The sequence below is a fragment of the Oryzias latipes genome, chromosome 10 (assembly GCF_002234675.1).
Source record: "Oryzias latipes chromosome 10, ASM223467v1".
Classification (NCBI taxonomy): domain Eukaryota; kingdom Metazoa; phylum Chordata; class Actinopteri; order Beloniformes; family Adrianichthyidae; genus Oryzias; species Oryzias latipes.
In genome coordinates this window covers 24,833,955-24,855,747 of record NC_019868.2, presented here as the reverse complement: position 1 = coordinate 24,855,747, position 21,793 = coordinate 24,833,955, and the positions used below count along the sequence as shown (strand labels likewise).

Below are 21,793 nucleotides of genomic sequence, written 5' to 3'. Positions count from 1 at the left end.
AGCAGCCGCTCCAGACACTTTGTGATGACAGCAGTGAGTGCAACTGGGCGGAAGTCCGTGAGGAAGGCTGTGGATGAGGACTTTTTGGGTATCGGGATGATAGTGGATGACTTCAGGCAAGCAGGGATGAAAGCCTGAGCTAGCGACAGGTTGAAGATTTTTGTGAAGACCTGGGAGAGTTGATCGGCGCAGGCCCGCAGAACCTTTCCGGGAACTCCATCAGGTCCCGCCGCTTTCCTGGGGTTTACCCTGCTGAACATCCGTGCCATCCGTGCCACGTCCATAAAGGCATTGTTTTTATATTTAGAGCTCTAAGCAACCAAACAGTTGTCTATATAAAAGAGCTTTTCCAATTGTGCACTTTTAGCAGGCTGAAAAAATTATCTTTTTAAAATTGCCATTTCAAATTTGGGTTTTAAATTTTGTGTTCCATTTTTCTGTGCTTGTATTGGAAGGATTTGTTATTATTTTGTTTAAAAGTGCTACATATTGTATATACACATAATTTATTTAGAGAAATTTGCTATACGTTGTGTTTTTTGGTTTTGTAGTTCAATTTCATTGGATTTATATTAAGGAAAAGAAGTTGCAGCATTGATTAAAAAAGGATAAAAGAGACATTTACTGTCTAAGTCTTATGTTACATCTGTAGAACTGTACTGAGAGTTGGGTTTTGTTTTGGAGCACATTCATATGTTTTGTTTGTAAAAAAAAAAAGATAAAATATTAAGTTAATTGCATTTTACATGACTAGAAAAGCAATGATTATTCATAAAAATCTATGAAAGACATACAAAACAAATGAAAAAGCAGTCTGCCCTCCCTCTTGTGTCTAAACTCTTGTCACCTCACCTCTGGGTTAGTTAGCATATGAATAGGCAGCTGGTGTGTGTGTGTGTGTGGGGGGGGGGGGTGAAATTTGACTCCAGCAACAGGGCGGATTGAGGAGCAGGCTGCAGCATGAGGAAAAAACTGAAGCATGTAAGAGGAAATGACATCCTACAGTTGACCAGTTCATTTTATATCTGTAAAGAATATTCAAGAAGCATTTAGACATGTTCAGCTATATGCGTGTGAAACTTGGTGTGGATATTTGAAGCATAAGTAATTTTAAAACACACTTGTTTGGAGTCCAGACGGAAAAAGCACAGGTTTTGGGATGAATCAGGATTTTTTTTAAATCATCTGTTTCACCTGGACTTCTGAAAAAAATATGGAAGGCAGCAAACACAGATCCCTACATTTAAAAAAATAAATGGTGTTGATATATGATGATTAAGTTATGAAAAAAAATAGGTGTTTGTAGTTTTGCCTAAAAAGACGTTTTCGGACCTTTTTGGATGTAATGCTCTCTAAGATGTCACCTGTAACTTCAATCATTCTGAATTTTTTTAGGAAGCAGTAGCACATAAATGCCTATTAAAGTGTAGTCTTTGGTGCTGATAACCTAAACAGAATTTATGCTAAAAATCTTTGTTCAGTCCCAAATTGCATAGGAAAAAAAGAGGTATGAAGTTTCTCATAGACCCTTTTGTGTTACATATCAAAGCTGGAGGTTATTAAAGGCATCTAATTCTGAAATCTCAGCTTCCTGAGACAAACGGCTGATTTATAATAAATTTCTATTATTTGGGTGCACATAATCGACCACTTCCTGTTACGCAGGCACCGTCAGGTGTACACCCATGAAACTTCAGATTATGAGAGAGGACCCTTCAGAGTATCTCCAGTTTTAATTTCATGCACATCGGACAAAGCAAAGAGAAAATACAGGGCAGAATGTGCCCAATGCAATAACTAGGTGGCGCTATAGAGCTCGTCCAAGATTGTCATATCCATGGGTTCAGAATAGAAGCTTCATCATATCCATTGAATTTCAGTGAGATTGGACAAGGAATGTGCACGTGAGAGCAACTTTTGTGTGCATGGCGAGATGCCCAACTTTGCCGCTCTGTCACGACCACACCCCCGCATTGAAAGTTATGGTTTTTTGTCAGAGTAAACTTCAATGGCTTTTCAACAGGTGGACGTCATTTTCAGGTGTGTCGGCTCATCCTACTGGGAGCAGTGATGCTCCAAGTAAAACATGTCATTTCCTCTTGCCAGCAGGTGGCGCTACACTTTTTCCAGATTTTTTCACTGCTGATGTGTTCAGGGTCAGACTACAATCATGCACATCAATTTTGGATCAGATTGGATTATGCATGGCTGAGTAATGGCCATTTTTCTTTTCATGGCGTGTTTTCGAAACGACCTCCAATTTTGACGCGCCGCCATGGTCACAAACATCCATAAAAACTTAAAAGCTTTGCAATTTAACATCGGACATGTGTTTAGTTTACAAAACCAAAGTTTGGAGTCATTACTCTCAAATCTCTAGGAGGAGTTCGTTCTAGAGCGAGGCCTGCAAATGTCCAAAATGAAGCAAAAATGACATATTGTCATCAAAATATCAGACTTCCTGTGCGACTGACAGCTTGGTCCCAAGAGACTTTTTTGTAGGTTTCTATCCGATGAACATGCCCTGTTAAAATCAGGTTTGTACTATAAAGCATATGGAGGTGCTCGCGAAAACAAATTTTGCAGGTGGCGCTATCGAGCCATTTTTGTTTACCTATGCCGTTCTCCTATAAAATATGAAATTTTTCGCGACTCCTGATGTGTATACAAAATTTGGTGAGTTTTGGGGTATGTTAAAGGCCTCAAAAAGGCGACGGAAAAGTCGGAAGAATAATAATAATAATAATAATAATAATAATAAACCTAACAGATACAATAGGGTCCTTGCACTCCGTGCTCGGGCCCTAATAAACATTCGAATTACAATAGGGTCCTTGCACTCTGTGCTCGGGCCCTAATAATAATAATAAACATTCGAATTACAATAGGGTCCTTGCACTCCGTGCTCGGGCCCTAAAAAACAGCATAATAGTAGTTAAAAAAGACAACGGGGGAATGCTTTTGCAATAGATCAACAGATGATTGGAGTGGGACTTTAAATTAAAAAAACAATGTACATTTTGTTTTTCTGTGCAGCTAACTTGCAAACTTAATTAGTAAAAACCTTCTAAATATCTTGTTTCAGTTTTCTCATGAAATTTTAACAAATTCGAGGACACCAACTCTAAAGAAATATTTAGTCAGTACTTAATGCCATTAAAACCTGCAGTTAATCAACTGAATCAAGCAGTCGTGGAGGCAGACACCTGAATGGAGCGAACACAACTGGATTCCCTTGTTTTCCTGCTTTCATTTGGAGTTACGGTTGGAAAAAAACGGTTAGAAACACTCGCCTCAAACTGAACCCTGAGTTTGTCTTTCAATCTGTTCTACTAGCTGTGTGGTCCTCAGCAGAATGAACTCAAGCATCTTGTCTTAAATACTTGTTTGATAATAGTCAGGCTGGATGTCATTACTAGTCTTTTCTGGGAATGGCCGTCAATATAAACCAAGGCAAATCTGTGCTGAATTTCAAAAGTTGAGGCTTAACTGCACAAAAGTGTTAAGATTCGATCAGAAGGTCAAGTTTGTGTTTTAAACCTGACTGAGATTTATGGGTCAAAATCAACAGCGACCATGAAAGGGCTTAATTATGTTCATTACAGACTCACAATGAAGGTTAACCTATTCCCTTTGCTTGTCATTCTGGCTTATTGCATCGTTTATCATTTACCAAGTCAAGTCATTTTAATTTATATGAAACATTTGGGAACGGCCTCATTTGACCCTATTACCGCTCATTCTTGAAAATTAAACTCAACGCAAGTCCCTGTTTACATAAACCCATTTTCATAAACATTTGCTAGGATGGACTTTGGAAAGTTAAAGAAAAAGACAGAAATTGTGAGTAATATTTTAATTGCTCTTTTGGAGTCTTCACTTGTACTACAAGGTGGATATTACGGAAATAGTAGACATCTCTTCCGCACTGTACAACATCACCTGTACAGCACAAGTTTAAGGGCAACTTGTATTATTTTCAAAAATATGTCACAATAAATGTACTACACGCATGAGATTTGTATGTTCCCTCCTATGACCCCTCCATGGGCCCAGACAACCCAAGAGCCCAACACAGCACCCAAATGAGTCAACCAGCAGGGATTTTGACTCAAAAATGGACAAATCAAACATTTCTGATTCTAATATCTGAAACTGTGCATATACACAGTATGAAAGTGGGGGAAAATATGAAGTCATGTGAAGTTTTTCCATCCAGAACCATTTTTTTTCTTCCCAAGTGTTAGAGAAGCTGGAATCCATTTTTTTCCCAAATAAATGTAGCCTAATAAAACACTAAAGATGCGAGGACTACGGATCTGATGAGCCTGAGGATGCTCGTGCATATTTGATATAAACATATAACACACTAACCACAAACTGGATGTGAAGACACAGCTGCTGTAAGCCCCTTAAAAACACATTTAACCCACATTTGTAAGATCAAAAGGTTATGCGATGAAACAGCATCCTCCAGCATTTCCTGGAGTTCAGTGGTCTCAAGTCCAAACACAAATGTTCATTTAGAAGTGAGCACACATTACTGTTTGAACAACCAAGTGTGGATATGTGCCTTTGTATACACACACGCCCAGATTAAGCACAGGCTGTAATGAGATGAGTAATCACTTGTGTCAGATAGCTCAGCTGCCAGGAAAAGAGGGGAAGGCAGTTTGTGCCAAGACCTCACATTTCACCCTTTTCTTGTTTCTTTCCCCCTCCTCTTACTTCTCATCATTTTAGTAGCTCTTAGTTCTTATGAGCAACGTAAGCGAGGAGCGCTGAACTGTTTCCCCTTCAGGGTGACATAGCACAGCTTTTGCCAGGTCAACTCTCTTCCTTCCGCTCTTCTCCCTCAGGTGACACCTGAGGAGCATATGGCTGTTCGCCTCATCTGGATCCAGGACAGACAGATAAGGGCGGCAACAGAATGATTTGATGGAAGGCAGTGTGCAAAGGGCAGCCATATGTCCACAGTTTTGGTTGATTTGATGCACAAAGGTCTGAAGCTCTGCAGAATAATGGTGTACTCAAGTTTCAGTCAGAAGACTAACATTATTTTGAACTTTTGTCTGAATTTGATTAAATTGTCTTAAATCCACTAGCAAACCACCCAGGATGCACCTTGAAATGAATGAACGCAAAAGCGTCCACTGTTCTCTGCTTTGCGTTTGCGACAATTCCTTCCCTGAAGTCTATTAATAACTTATAATGGACACCTCAAAGGGCATTATCCCGCAAACACCATGGTCACTGACCTCGCTCTGCTGCAGGTGGTATATGAGGACTAACCGGCAGAGGTAAGTAATATGGTGAATATCATGTTAAGGGATAGAAAGCATCATTTCAGAGGATAGGTTCACCTCTAACCACCCATTTTTGTCCAGATGAAGCAGAGATCACCTTAAGTGCAAATTAATTATCCGCCACAAACCCTGATCAAAAATCAGTATCAAACAAAAAAAAAGACATTTCTTTCAATAATTATTAATAATAAAATTATACATAAATATTTTCTTTGTATCAAGAAATAAGGAAAGAAAGACAGGCAATCAAATATTTACAATTAATGGTCACATTGTGATAGAGATGCTGGCATGTCCATCATAGACACATTTTAAGGATGGATCTTTTCTACTGTCTTGCTGTTATGATAAACTGTGAAATAACGTATTTCCACCCACATTCCACGTTTCTGTTGCACAGCTTACCAACTGGCGTTTATAATATATATAGAACATTCAGGGCTATGTGACCTTTTTAGGTATCTATTATTACTTTTTAATGGACACCCTGCAGTCAAACTCAAGGTTTTACCTGGACCATGGAATAAATACCAGCTTTCATCATGTGATGGAAAAAAAGTGGAAAACAATCAGAGTGATCTGGAAAACTGGAAGATCATGAGTTCACAACTCAGCAGCAGAGGAGATTGAAACGACCTGGATGAAAAAAAGCACAAACTAAGGAGGTGACGGGATCAAAGGAGATGGAATTGTGAGGAAATTGCTGTTTTTCCTCCAATAAATGAATTATTATCAACACTAATGATGAATTCAGAGCTTGAAGTCCAAATATGTATATAGTCAGCATGACAAATTCAGCTCACTGCTTAATGACAGAAAAAATCACCTGTTTTTCCTGTTAGTTTGGGGTCATCTGTAGGGACGATGTGAAGCTTAACCAGTGATTTAGGGTTCAGCGCTCGATCTACCCAGTTTGGAAACTTTTTGCACTCATGGATGTTTGATTTACACCTTATACTTTACAAAAGGGAAATAGAACACTTTAAGACTATGTACACATAAACAACATGAAAAGTTAAACATGATTGATAATATGCCCTCGGAAAGACATCATTCAAACTGCATGAAGGTAAGAAAAATCTTTGTTAATCTATAGCCTAACAAAAAGAGAAAACACAAACTATTTGGGTATCTTGAAAAGACTAACAGACTAGTTATATGCACAACACATTAAAGCTTTAAGTAAATAATACTTTCATGACTTAGTATACAGACACACAGGAGCATACAAACACAAACAGCCTGAGGCCAACAAAAGAAAATGGTGAAACTTACAGGATGTTTTTGTTTTGTCTGCTGTGTGCTGCAATGTTGGGGTCCTTTGTTCCATATGAGCTAATAAATATAAATATAAATATATATATATATATATAAAAATATATATATATATATATATATATATATATATATATATATATATATATATATATAAATATATAAATATATATATATATATATATATATATATATATATATATATATATATATATATATATATATAATTTTTATTTCTACAAAGATGAACAATGAGCTGACAGAAAAGAAAGAAACCTCTATGACTGGGACGAAGATAACGACTAACAAGATGCAGCTGGACTGATTAAAAGTCAGGAACATGAAGCTGACAGGAAGCTCCTTCAAAATAAAACAAACTGAACTGAACTGCATTGATGCAGAAACCTGATCCAATTTTAAGGAGTCAAACAAAATCACAGCACAAACATTTTTATTAAAAGTATATTATTGGTCACAAATTTAACTTGAGAAAACACCAGCATGTGTAGAAAATTATTCTAGATTGATAAGAATATTGCCATTGAAAAATGAAAATAAAAATATTATCCAAAACAACAGATCAATTGACTTTATTTTCATCATAGATGCTCACCAACTATCTGAATATTGTCTGATTTCTCAAATTATCAGATTTTCGAATGACATGTTAGGGATAATCTGATGTTCATTATCTTGTAAAAAAAGTCATCCGATAATAAGACTAAACTGGAAAACTTCTCCCAAATAGCTGATTGTTTGTGGGCCCCTTCACAATTTTACAGTTCTCTTTTTGATTGTTGTGTTTATGCAAAGTCTCATGGTTTATATTAGTCTCTACATTAAAAATGTTGGTCCAGAAAAAACAAAGTAATTGTTTTTTTCTTTCACAGTCCCTACAGTCTCTCCATCCACTCTCCACCACCACTATCTTTGTTTTTCCTTCTTCTTTGTCTTTGCTATTTTTATTTTATTGTTAACTGCTTAATTACGCAGTTCATCTTCCTACATTTTTACATAATGTACTAATTCAAACCAGCCTCAAACTTCATTAGTAAAAGTCAGCACACAGCCAGCGAATGGATGAAACATCATGGCAAATCATTCATAGTGAAGCGCTTCTATATCCCGCCAAAACGTGGAAAAGATTTGGTTGATAATGACAAATATTACAAGACAGGAATCAAATAAACAGAGGGTGATGTCACTGAGGAATTATGTATAAGTGCCAAATTGAGTTTTAATCTGCATTCGGTGGGTTGACAGATTTATTTAAAGCCCTTTACTCAGTTAATTAATTATTACCTGATTTTAGTTTCGTATACTTTATTATCTTAAAGACATAAAAAGAACAAATGATAAATCAATACCCTCACTGATAATAATAATCATTCATTCAGTCATGTTATCCTTTTCAGCTAAAGGAGAAAAAATACTTCATTTGGCAGAAGAGAAAAAAACATGTTTGGAAAGAAGATAGGCAGAAGCTAAAGCTTAATACTTGGTATTTAATTACTTAAGTATTTGTTGTAATAATGTAGATAGTTGACTTCCAGATTTCAAAGTTTGCTTACCTGATTACATCCAGTCATCAAATGTTAGTCAGCATGTAAACAAGCTCAACATAAAAACTAAATTATTAAGGGGTGTTTGCAAATCTAAATAACTTGTTTGCTTTGGTAAAAGCACACAGAAATTCATGAGTATGAGTATTTTGCTGCTATATTATTGAAAAACTGTATTTTTTTATTTTGTTTATTATTGTTTTTTAATACTGTTTTCTTTACATTGTTTTGATATTTTTTAATATTTACATTTTTAATACAGTTAAAAATTTGTCTTTATGGGAAGAAAAATCATTAAATGTGATTTTGTACAGAGTTGTTTCTATGTTTTACTTGTTTACAATATTATGCCACTTTTTTTTCTTTGTTAGTTTTTTTAAATGTACCTTTTTTTTCTATTTTGTACTTATCAGTTTTTTCGCAGTCCAGCCGAGCACAGCCAAATTCATTCACTGGTGCCGGCTAAGACAAGCACGATGAGGTGTAGCAAAAGGCCATGTTTTTATAAATATATAAATATATATATATATATATATTTTTTTTTTTTCCAGGGCCTCCCAGGATGTATTTCAGCTTTTCCCTCCCCCTGTCTCTGTGGTGCAGAAAACACCCCTGCTGACAAAGTCTTCTGGACATTTACGAGTTAGCAGGTCACCCGAGCCCACAGCAGACTTGCCACCCCCTGAGGAAGCAGAAAAGGGTAAAAATGCATGAAGAAAATGCTGGAAATGCTCAGACCACATGGAGCTTTATCTCAAGAGAGATGCAGGAGGAAAGTTTGCTACAGTGAGGCTTCATCTATTTAAAGTGATTCAGTAAAAAAAAAAAAAAAAGACAATAATAGCAGCATTTGCAGATATGGATTTTCTGTTAAGTTATTATCAATTTTATGTGCAAACATCTAATTGCTTCTTGACAGTTTTTTCCCTCTGCAGCCTGTTGTGATGAATCAAACTTTTTATGACAAAAACCTCAGCTGTAGAGGAAGCATGATAGGGTAAGATAACGTAAAATGAAACATGTAGACAAAATGGTGTATGAAGTAAAACTTTGCTTGTTACAAATCTGACTTTTCTTTGATTTGAATATGACATTTTCTTTGTTAAAATATCATCAAAAATACATCATGATAAGGTGGACAATCCTTCCAACAAGAAGGAAGTATAGAGGATTTAGTTTTGAGGTTGCTTTGACCTTGCAAATGATTTTTTTCTGTAAAAAAAAAAAAGTGTATTATAAAATTTAAGAAAGACCTGTAAAGAAAAGAAGCTGGACTTTGAATGAAAAAATAGATATCAAGCATACCCATAAAAAAATTGTTTTAAAGGTAAGTTATACCAACAAATTGTGAATACTACAAAATGCTAATAAAGGCTTAGGACTACTAAAGGAGCTTTCACACCGAGCGCCATCTACGCGTCAGGGGCGTCGAGTTGCAGTGTCAAATCAATGCACATATGTGATGAGACGTCCTGTGGCGCAGCGGTCCATAGCAGCTTAAGATGAGCGTCACAATGGGATTTAGGAATTGCGTAGCGTCTCGAGTAAAACAATCTGAACTTTGGGTAGGATGACCCGTCGCGTCAACTTATCCAAAACTCTGCTTGGACAACGGGACATGCTTGTAAACCAATGACTCGATGAAATAAACCCCATCTCTAAACATCTTCCATGTCTCCCATGCATTGTAAATGAGATAAATAGTCACAGCTCCATAGCAATCAGGCTAAAAACATTTGGCGGTAGTTTCTCCCACACGCATCTGGGGCTGTAAGCTAATGATCACCTTTTTCTGACACGCTTCGAGCAGCGAATTTGTCACGCGTCAAAATCGCGTTCGGTGTGAATGCAGCATAAGGGCTTATTAAACTAAAATTTATTTTGTTTATGACTCACTGCTATGACATGAAAGTTGGTGACAATTAGTTTTGACCAGGGATCTAAATTAACAAAACATTATTAAAGTAATGCAGGAAAATAAAAATACTAAAGTTGTTTATCAAACAGATAAACAGTACATCTGGGTTTAGTAGTACACCATTGCGTCAATCCCTGACATTCTATCTCTAGTGGTAGTTAGAACAAGTGTATACTTTGGTGAATTGATGTTTCGCGACCTAATTCAAATGTGCCTGTGATTGTGTGAAGTATTTTTGACAGTAATTTAACTGGGGAAATGTTATGTTCATATAAAAGAAAAATTCCATTCAAAACACACAAACATAAAACCGAATGTTGTATTCATATATTTTTTTTGCTCAAGTGTTCACAGGTGTGAACATGTTGTCTTACCCCACAAATCGTGCCTTTAAAAAAAAGGAACAAACAAAGCAACACAGCAGAAAAGCAAAGCAAATCAAATAAAAGTTTTATTTTAAACATGATTTGCATTTATTGTGTTTAAACTTGTCATGGGGGAAGAAAATCTTTAAATGTACTACATTATCATCTCTAATGTAATAAGTAACAGAGCTGATATAAGCATGTCTGTAGCTTTGTTGTTAAAGTGCTCCTGTGCATCTTTTACAGAGGATGCCTCTACATCTTTAGGAGCAAAAGCTCATTTGACAGCACTTGTTAAAAAGCTGATTGGTTTTAGGAGGACTTTTATTTCAAATGATGAAGCCTCTCTGTGGCAAAGCAGCTGAATCACTTCGGTGCAATAAGATATTTTCTTTGGAGGGTAGACCATTAAAAAGGCCAGCAGATCAGTGAAGCCTGTTTTTAGAGTAATTACTTCCTGTGAAGACCTCGTTGAAAACATGAAAAATGTGTCTTTTTACAGGACACTACAACACCTAAACAGCTTTATTGCTTCCTCCGGCAATCCATGATCCAACCTTTCTCCGTTCAGTTAGAAATTGTATTCCAATACAATCCCATTGAGAAGGAAGCCTGGTTCAATTACTAAGAGGGGGAATGTGATAATCTGGGTAAAGAGAAATGGATTTCCCCTTAAAATGGTTGCTGCTGTCTGAAGGGTACAAGTGGGAGTGAAGAGAAAGAGACAGGAGTAGAGGTGCAGCATCCAAAAACAGAAATGAAAACAGGGAGCCGCAAAGGAAATGAAGGAGGGGGAGACAGAAATACAGTGAAGCTTCAGAGGAAGATGTATTAGAGAAGACATGTTTTTATTCTTACACTGGAGCAAAGAAAAGGAAGCATCAATAGCCGCTACTCAGCATTTAACAACTCACAGGTTATACAGACGTGTTTACAAGAACCTCAGAACAGACATTTTTATAAGTTTTGGTCAAAAGTTTTAATTTATTCCAATGTTTTTATTTACTAGAGTCTTCAAGTAAATGCAGTAACATGACTGTCACTTCAGTCAGTCACAGAGTGGCCAGGCCAGCTTGGCTGTATGTGAGTCAAAGTCTGCCATCAGCCAGAAACAACAGCTGCTTACCGAGCACAGAAGTCTCCTTCTTAGACAGTCACAGAGGAGACCATCCTATGTGTCAGATTCAAATATCCTGGTTTTAGGGAATATGTAATCCCAGGTTTGAAACTATTCAAACTGTGTTTTCCAGAGTGTTGGTGATATTTACTGTTTCAGCAAAATGAGCCAAAAGATGGTTTACGTTTCTGCTCTAAAGAGACTTTTAAAACTACCGTACTGTCACAACCATTGACTATATAGGAGAACTGGACTGAGTGACCCAGTTGTTCAATATTTTATCTCCATTGTTTTAACAAATGTGAGTCAAAGATGTTGGTGCAGCGGAAGGCCGGTCGACCCATGATCGTAAGATTGCAGGTTCGATTCCCGCCTTGCATGCCCATGAGTCAATGGGTTCTTGGGCAAGATAACTGCAGCGGAGCTGCCACCAGTGTGTGAATGTGTGTGTGAATGGGTGAATGAAAGAAGGTAAAAAAGCGCTATGTAAGTATACGCCATTTACCACAAAGCCTTGTTTCCAATGGGCAGTGCGGTACGGTCCATCTGGTATTTTCTAGGTTTCGATTATAGAATAGATCCATTAAGCTAGAACCAACTGTACCATTCTTGGCCCCCCGTTGGTTGTAGGTCCATAGAAAAATGGAACGGACCTGTTATAGGATAGGTACTGTTGAAACCCGTTGATTGGCTGATGGCCACTACGACAAAAGCAAGTGGCTGAATTCCTCTTCCCTGCCCGCATTCTTCTCTCAAACAACAATAAATGCTTTGTTTACTCGAAGTACTAACAGAGTAGCTGCTGAATGATTTCCATTGTTGTTAGCTTCACCAGGCATATGCTGTGACAGTCCAACTTTGAGAGGTAACCTGATCTGCCTCACCTGGACAATTCTAAACCAGACCAGACCGCTCAGAGGAAACAAGGCTCAAGAAAACTGGACCGTTCCAAACAGCAATTCATGCTCATTGTCGTTGGAACTCCTGTTAACTTTACAGACACTTTAGTTTATCTGGTTAAAAGCTAATGAACTGTCTTTATATTCATTTAAATCCTTTGTGCTTCATTCTTTCATTTTTCAAAAGCCCTTTCCTCTTTTTCTAAGGAAAAGTAGTATAAAGCCCTTTTTTATCTTGTTCGCTCAAAATACAGAACTTGTGCACACAAGGTGATTAACTGCTGGATTTAAAAGAATAATGAAAAATGAGCACAGGACAACAGCTTTTGTCAGGAAATGTATTAAAATTTGGGCATTGATGTAAAAGCCGTTAAATTTAGTGTGACTGTTCTATTTTGTGTAAAAACATTTAGTTTAGTCATGCATCTAGTGCGCTGAAGTTATGGTGCGCTGACGTTATAGTGCACATGGAACAACAGATCATTGCTTTCTTCTATTTTTGTAAATGTTTAACTGTTGTGGCAATCTGGACATAAATGCAAATTTAAGAGGAAGGAAAATCCAACTACTGTTTTTACAAAAAATTATCTAAAGAACTACTATTGTGTTACCTAAAGACTTCCAGAAAATCTCAAACAAAACCAGAGGAACGTCTGCCTTCTTTACTTCTGGTATTTGTTCTGTCAACTAGTCAGACAGCCAATTCTCTTGACAGCTGGTGAGTAGTCTTATGAGTAAGTTAGACAGCAAACTGTCCAGTCACCTGCTCAGTTACGCAGAGATCTCATCTGACATGCTGTCACCAGTGTTAGCCTTCAAGTCATGTCACTCACTGCTAAGTTGCCTATACAACAAAACTTCAAAACCAAGGTTACCAAGTCGCTTAGCAGTTTAGGTGTCAGTTAACCTAATCATTTATTCCATAAATTGATTTATGCAGTCCGTACATAGTAAGTGGTTGAGTCGATTACCATTACAGATTTTCTAAATGGTCCATCCTGTCTTTTGGTCAAGTGAATAAAGTTTCAAATGTGTCCTTTCCACTGGAAGAAGGTGTTGGGTAGCCAGTTTGTGGAGGTTAATCATGTTTTTTTATAGTCATAAGGAAGTAATTTGGACATAAAACCTAGAATCACCTAACAGTTTTTTATAGTAAAACCTCTCTAGTTTCGTCTTATTTTAAATGATCTTCCTTAGATTGTTTTACTGCAACAGATTGACACTAAAGCTATGTTTACACCTGGCATGTAATGGTAATTTAAGACTGGCGGTTCTAAACACATGCATGTTTAGCATAACGGTGTTCACACTGGACCGTCACAGTTGGAAGAGGCTTAATGTGAAACCTTCAAAAGGTGCAAATCTTGCTTCAAAGTTTAATAATTCCAGCCGGGCAGGAATCACAAATATTAATTTCTCCCTCATGGTCACTTTTAAAAACGTTGGCACTCCCGTGAATTGAACAGGGTGCTACCCAAACATCACTGCCAAATTCTAGTCCCTGATTGGTCAACGTCAACTGGTCTAGCTTTCATTGCAGGTTCAATGACCACACGTTTTGTACATAGAGCCTGAAAGCGGACGTAAAAATGTAAAACAAAAAAAAAATGGAAAAATGCTAGAGGTTTGAATTTGGATGCCCAAAACGTGCATATATGCACATATGCACGTTTACATAGACTTTTCATTGGTCGCTTGAACGTGTGTTGCTGAGGCCGGTGTGAATGTGGCATAAGATTACTCTGTGACTGTGTCATGTCTTGACTCAACATGTGTGTCCCTTACCCCTAATTTAGTCTATATCGTCGCACACCCGGAGATTTTGTCTCTTTACTGAGGCTTTTTTCTCAGCTTAAAGAAAACTTGTTTCTTTCTCATACAAAGTAAGAGAAATGAGAGAATCTGAGCCTATTTCTGTCAGAAATACATTTGTGCTAGTACAATCTTTGTTAAATAAATGACGAGGTGTGTAGTAACAGGGTTTAATCTCTGCAGTCTGTGTGTGAGTGTTTCCAGTCCTAACAAGGAATTGTATGGTCTGTATCTTTAGCCTGTGTGTGTTTGTGAGGAGGGACACAATATGGCACCATTAAGCCACTTCTGATCACATCACATCCAGCATGGAGTCGCTAAGACCTCAGTGGTCTCCATTTAGGCCTGTCTGAAAGATGGTGTGTGTGCATCTTAAGGTGTCCCTCCACAGCACGTGTGCACTACATGAACTAAAGAGACGCGTGTCCTCATTATAGATCGTGATGTGAGGCTCGTCTGTCCAGGTCGACGTAAAGTCAGTGTCAACTGATGCATTTTTCCAATCTACATGAATGAAGAAAATTAGGATTTTTTTTATGCGCTCCTCCATCCTGTTCATCCTGATATTGTCATTTTCATTTTCATTCATGCCTGTAGCTTTAAAAAAATTTCTCCGATGTAAATCAGTTTTTTAACATGATTTTTCTGATGGACGACATAAAAAGAAAATTATGCTCAAAATTGCATTTCCGAGTATTTCTTTTTTTAAACTGTTGTAGTCAGGAGCAAATAAAATTGAAAAGAGCTTAGTTGTGATGTAGAATATACACTGGGCAGGCGGTAAGCTCCTTATTGTTGCTCTCAGCAACAGGGAGGAGAAGGGGGTCATGGTTGCTCCAGCGGTCCCACCCACAACTCAGAGGCCAACTTCTAATGAACCACTGCCGTTCCACAGAAATTATGTCCAAATGGCAAAATGATCATTAAAAGACCACTTGGAACGCTTTGAAAATAGCTCAAAAGATGATCAGAGTGGGTCTTTAGAGTTTTCTCAGATATCCAACTCTTCAAATTTTTCTTGTTAGTCTGCACCCTCCAGGTAGAGCAAATAATATTTTCCCCACCAGAACAGAGATCAACACCAGCAATTACAGACCTGACAATAATGTCACTGTGTTGTTATTGAATGATATTAATGTATGCCAGCCAGTCCAATCTTTTGGGATCACAACAGCTAAGAAATCTGTTCCTGTCACAGACAGCTTTTGAAAGGATGACTTTTTTTCCAGTCCTTGCCAGATCTTCGGTGCTTGAGGGAAACTCATAATGAAAACTAATGAGGGTTAAACCCAGCCAACTGATATATCCAATTTCTCATTAAAATTTCTTCCTACGGGTATGTCACCAACCTGAAATGTGAAACCGCTGTCAAACCAGTCAGATAAATTTAACCTGAAACAATAGATACTACAATAGATGTTATAGATACGTGTTCCCTTCAGGGACAAACACACATGTGTGTTTGTTTAAAAGTCACAGCTTTCTGGACGGTAACTCATCTTGCATCAGAAGTGGCTGTGTGTTTTGATCCAAACAACTTTCAGGATGCATGGATTAGTTTAAAGTGCAGAACAAATTAGAGTTAGCAGAGTGAGAATGAGTGCACACAGATGTTTCCTTAAGATAAAAGATTCACGAGTTAAAGCGATAGCATCTGCACTCACTGCTGGGTTCTGATCCAAATAGTGCAGAGCCAAAAAACTGTAAATATGTGGATGAAATGGGAGCAGGCTTACTTTATGCCAACAGTCCCGCCCACAACTCATGTGATTTTCTTAATCAATGACATCCGCTCTACAGAAACTATGGTCTAGAAAATGACACAGGTTTCTCAATTTTGGCTAAAAACGACATAATCATAATGAAAAGACCACTTTTAGAGTAGATCAAAAGTTGATTGGAGTGGAGCTTAACTTTTGCCACAAGTATAAAAATATATCATATTGGATTTTCATCTTTACATTAAATTTCAGGAGATCACAGTGACAGAATTAAAAGAAACAGTAGAATGTGTCATGGTGCCTCTGTCAGTTCTTCTCCCCCTTCCCTCTCTGCTTGACCACTGATTCATCCCAGCTGCATCCACTCATCTCATCACGTCGCCAGGAGCTCCAGGACCAGTATTCATCGCCAGTTAGTTGCCCCTGATGGTGCTTAGTCTGGTCACTGTAGTTTTCATGCTATGTACTTTTTGCTCTCGCCTCACGAACCTTTGCCTTGTCTTCAGGACCTTCAAATCCACGAGTGGACGTCAGCATTCTAGACTACCCAAGCCATTCAGCATCCAAAGCTACCTACCTCACCACGAAGCTTCGCCGAACCTCCAGCCTCGTCACGAGCCATCGCCGAACCTCCAGCCACGTCACGAGCCATCGCCAAACCTCAAGTCTCGTCTCGAGCCCACGCCGATTCTCCAACCTTGTCGCATTCCTGCTACACCTCCACACCAACCACATTGGAGAAAATAAAACTCCTTACTTACCACTACTCACCTGTTGACTTCCTTCCGGGTTCCAGCATGTAGGTCTGCCTAGCATAGCTAGTCATACAGAATGTAGAATAACTCAAACCACATTTACACAGTACTATTGGTTAAGCCGACTCTGCCCTCTATCCAATCACCTTTTTTTTTTCTTTTGCTGTGATGAAGCACTGTGTCGTGGTAGAGAGTCTAAAAGTCACAAAAATATGCTGCATGTCTTTATTTCTTACAAGTTTGTTTTTCAAGGTTTCACTTTATAGTTTGTAAAAATTATTAGATGCACACAACCATTTGACAGATTTTGTTTCTGTTTTGTAATACCAAACCCTGTATTTCCTTTGCTTTTTCAGCACATGAAGAGAAATAAATTTCCTTGTTTGTTTGTAACATTTTATTTATCATATTCCTTATGATTTTTCTTGCAGCCATTATTTGTCACCAAAGAAAAGTTAAAACTCTAAATATCAAGTTGAAAAGGCAGCAGAGGAAAGTTTCTCTTGTCAAAAATGCTCCAAATTTTTAATCTTTGATTGAGTTCATCAAAATCCAAACCACTGTCTCAAACTTTGGCTTTAGTTAACAACTTCACAACTCTACTCTTATGCTCTCTTTTTTTCAATGTTTTTTTATCTTGTACATTTACCCAACTTGTCAGCTTGATGCTGTCACTGGCTTTGTGCCTGAGGATGTTGAATTGAGACTTCAGAGACAATGACAATCCCATATGGAAACACCATATGTCCTCATCAATACAACATTCTAATTTATAATACATACCCGCACACAGTCTGCACATGCAATCGGTGTACTGCAGCACATGCAGCTCTTAATACAGCACACACATGAGCGCACTCACGCACACTGTAGTTGGTGTAATGACCCATTTGGCATTGAGCAGCATCTGTTTAGCTAAAAATGAAGACCCCTCGTTGGAATGATAGTAATTTTCTTCCTGACACAGTTGGCAAATGAGGAAGGCAGGTTCCTCTTTAGCACTTACAACTAATCTCCTGTCTTATTCTCCAGTGTTGAATTGTCATTCTATCCTCCCCATCACTCCCGCCACCATCAAATGCAACATAGAATTAAAGTTTAATGAAAGAGATGCCCACTAAAATGTCTTAGGAAAATAAATAAACACTTGAAAACCCCTTTTTTAAAATTATTTTAGCAAATGATTTACTCAGTTCTCCCCTGGGAGAATAAAGCAGTGACAGCCTCTACTTTCTGCTCTGCCATCAACAACCACGAGGCAGTCTAAAGGGAATAATGGCAACCTCCTGCTGGGAGAAGAAACTCCCAAAGTTACCTTTTCATCACTACGGATAAAAAAGAAAAAAAAAGCATGAGCAAAATACAGTAGGAAACCAGCTAACCAAGTGTCCCCAGAAGACGAAGAAGGCTGGGACCCTTTCAATAAATTTAACCCACGCATTAATCAGATAGTTCACAGCGCTTTACTTTTATAACCGTAGCTGTTGAGTTCACAGAGAGGAGCGAAAAAGTAGCAGTCCACAAATGCTTAATGATCCTGAGTGCAGTGTTTTAGTATTTTAACTGTGAAAGGCAAACAAACTTTTTCTTTTTCAAAATTTTGATGTTTGCACTCCAAAAAAAAAAAAAATCTGAAGATGGACACTAATTAAGACCTGTCAATGTCCTCCATGCAGAATCTATGGATGACCTTCTGCTCATCTTTGTGTCAGAATTTCACCTTTGATGTAATATTATGTAATATGTAATATTTGTCTTTCCAGCAGATGTGGTATAATTGTGACAGGTTAAAATAATAACTCATTCAAATCAGCGTTTGTATTCCCCACCTTTTCACCTCTCTTCCTTTTATTTTCTTGCACCCCCCCGCCCCCACATTCTTCCCCTCTCCCTCCCCACACACACTATTGTAACAAAGAAATAAAAATTAATAAAGCAACAAAAAGCGGTTTATACAAACTTACACTCTGGTTTTTGGAAGTTATATAACCTCTTTTTGTGATAGTAAAACCTGTCCAACACAAAAGGCCTTCAGCTCTAATCTGTTTGCTCAGTTGTTAGACAAAACAAGTTAAACAATAAAAAGAAAAGAAAAAAAGTTAACAATATTAAAGAACATGCTCAGAGAAAAAGAAAAAAACTATATGGTCTCTCCCAGGATATATACAGTTCTGTTTATTCCGGTTGTCTTTAAAAACCAGTTCTTAAAAAAAAAAAAAAAAAAAAAAAAAAAAAAAAACAGTTCTTAATTTATTTGCAGTTTTCCACATTCAGACTAAGGATTGCTTTCTTGTTATTCAGAATTGAATTCAGAGATTATAATCCAAAGCATGCTGCCTGCCTTGTCCAGATGATAGTGGACTTTCTAAAAGCCGTGTGACACAGCCTTACATTTTGGACATTTTCCACATATGAAATTTCAGTCTTTTGTTTACTTTTCTTGTGTCCGTCATTCGGCAATGTGTGCAGATGTCCTTTGAGAGTTTCGGCCGACGGGGCTCTCCATGAATTCGGTTTTGAGCTGTTTAAAAATTATTGGTTGGTATAGAATTACGCAGTTCATGCCTATTCAAAAAAGTTTATGTGCAATTATTATGTAAATTTTACGCAATCGTGCGAGAGATGCTTACGGAAATTTGTGGCTTTCCACAACAGTTCCACGCATGTCTAACAGTCTTTTTACGCATGTACCTCTGGTATTTACCTTTTATATCGCGTTTACAGTGCACATATCAAGTTAAAATTACGTTTTACACACAAATCACTAATGAATTGCATGTGAACAGCGCAATAATCACACAGAGTTTATGTTCTCTGTTAATTTACTTGTTTAGTAATACTTCTTTCATGGTTTCGGTTTTAATGTGGTTCATTCTTGATATTTTTATGTGGAAATTTCACGCAAAGATTACAACTTTTCTCACTTTTTCCTCTTATATTCATGTATGACTAATTTTTATCTGTGTAATATGTTCAAAATGTACAGAGTGGCTGTGTGACACAGCCTTAAGGTAAGTAATCTGTACTACAATTCCAGGAATGTCTGAAAGCTGATGTATAAGACTCTCTAGGTAACTGAAAAGAAATAATTTTTTCCAAAGCACAGGGCGATGTGCTGTCTGAGGCTGCAAGCACTCAAAGGAGATGTGAGCAAGGAGATAAATGTGTTCCTACAGCACACACACAACATACAAGCGGCTTCTGGGTACTTAAACTGTTTTCCTAGTTGTGTTTGTTGGACATTTGTGGACATGTTCTCTTACTCACAGCTCCATTTGTTCAATCTTTGAACCTATTGCCAGGTAAGGTCATATACTGGGAATAATTAGAAATAGAACATCAGGGAAAAAGCCACAAAAGAAGCTATAAAAAAAGATAGATCACACTGAGAATGAGGAAATAGAAGAAAAGTTAGGAATTGGGTCACCGGAGAGATAGGGCCATTGAAATCAAAGTCTGATTAAAGGTTGTGGACAGAAGGAGAGTCTAAATGATGACATGATTTATCACCTGTGCACGCTCACATGGACACAGTGGGAACCCGTGGTTCTGTAAAAATCATTTTATATCTTGAAAAATAGAAAAAGACAAAGGAAATATCCTGAAATGCTGAAGAAAATCTCATCAAGAACCCAGTGGTTACATCATCTAATGGTTTCCATTGAGTCCATTAGGACAGCCAGGACTTAGTTTCTTTGTTATTCCAAATATTAGGGCATTCCATCACAGCTGAGCCTGCCTTTTTATTTTACCTTGAGGTTATTGAAATTTACAGATGTTCTTAAATAAGTCAGTGTCACAAAAATTAACTGAGATGTGGTAATGCATATTTCATTTGCATAAATAAAAATCCCATAAATAAAACATTTAACACAATGACATCCATTCTTTCCATGTTTTTTTTCTCTTAACCTACACACCTTAGCGTGCAAACTAACAAAACACTCTCATCCCTAAAGAAAAAACAGAAAGCATTCATACTCAGATCACAAATCTTAAAAATATAAAGGTTGATATAAGTAAAAACCAACAACATACCCAGTTTGTGCTTAGAAAAATAACAGTACTGTATTTTACGCCCTAAAAGGCATGCTTAAAAGCAAGGGTGTATCGATTCTTTTAAGAAGGATTTGATTCATATTGTAATGTGTGGTTTCTGATCCCATTTAGTCAATATTGGTTAATTTTGAACAATCCGATTCACTGATCTTAAAACGATCTAAGACATCTTTAGCCAAAATTTGTACCAGTGTGACTCAGATAAATAACTGGGTACTGAACAGTGCAGTTGTTGCAGTTTTCCAGATTAATTTTTATTTCTTGCAAGATTATCAAGTGTGTATTTCATATATTTAAAAACAAAAAAGTGAACAAGAATGAATGTAAAATCCATTCACATTTTAGTTTCCTGAAGTTCAGCCCACTGTTGTTTTGCCACATTCAAATAGTCTAAAGGGAACATTCTTAGAACATTCTAGTACACTGTATGGTCACATGACTTTGCTAAATTCAAAGTGTTTCCAAACATTGGACTGGAATGATGGACTTATCCGTTTTTGCTGACATCACGTGTGTCTTGTCCGCTGTGATGCACTTGGTCGTTTTATTTGAGAGTAAAATCAACCTACCATGTATCAATCCAAATGGTATTTTCCAATATCAATTTGATTATCAATTTATCTCGTTTTCAAAAAGGACTTTGCAATAGTATAGGTTAATTCCATTTACATTTTAACTCAGACAGATCAATCTGGTTGGATTTTACCTCGCCTTTGCTCCCGTTCCTACACCTGGCTGTGGATCCTGCCTCTGGCTCGTCTCTGCTCTGTACCTGACACTGTACATCCTCTCTGCTCCTGCTCCTACACCTGGCTGTGGTTCCTGTCTCAGGCTCGACTCGCGCCCCTGACTGTCCCCCCAACTCCGGCTGGATGAAGCTCGTCTGCTGGACTTTAAATATGTAGTTGTAGATTTAGATAAGTTAATTCTTCTGGTAAATCGCCCGTCCGTCCTGGGGGAGGATCCCTCCTTCATGTGGGCACCCCTGAGGTTTCTTCGTTTTT

General features: G+C 37.5%; 1 protein-coding gene across 1 annotated transcript in view; it reads right to left on the bottom strand.

Moving 5' to 3' along the window:
- The window catches only part of LOC101155858 (X-linked interleukin-1 receptor accessory protein-like 2), a 403,702-nt gene that overhangs the window by 355,053 nt on the left and 26,856 nt on the right, over positions 1–21,793 (bottom strand). The window lies entirely within an intron of this gene.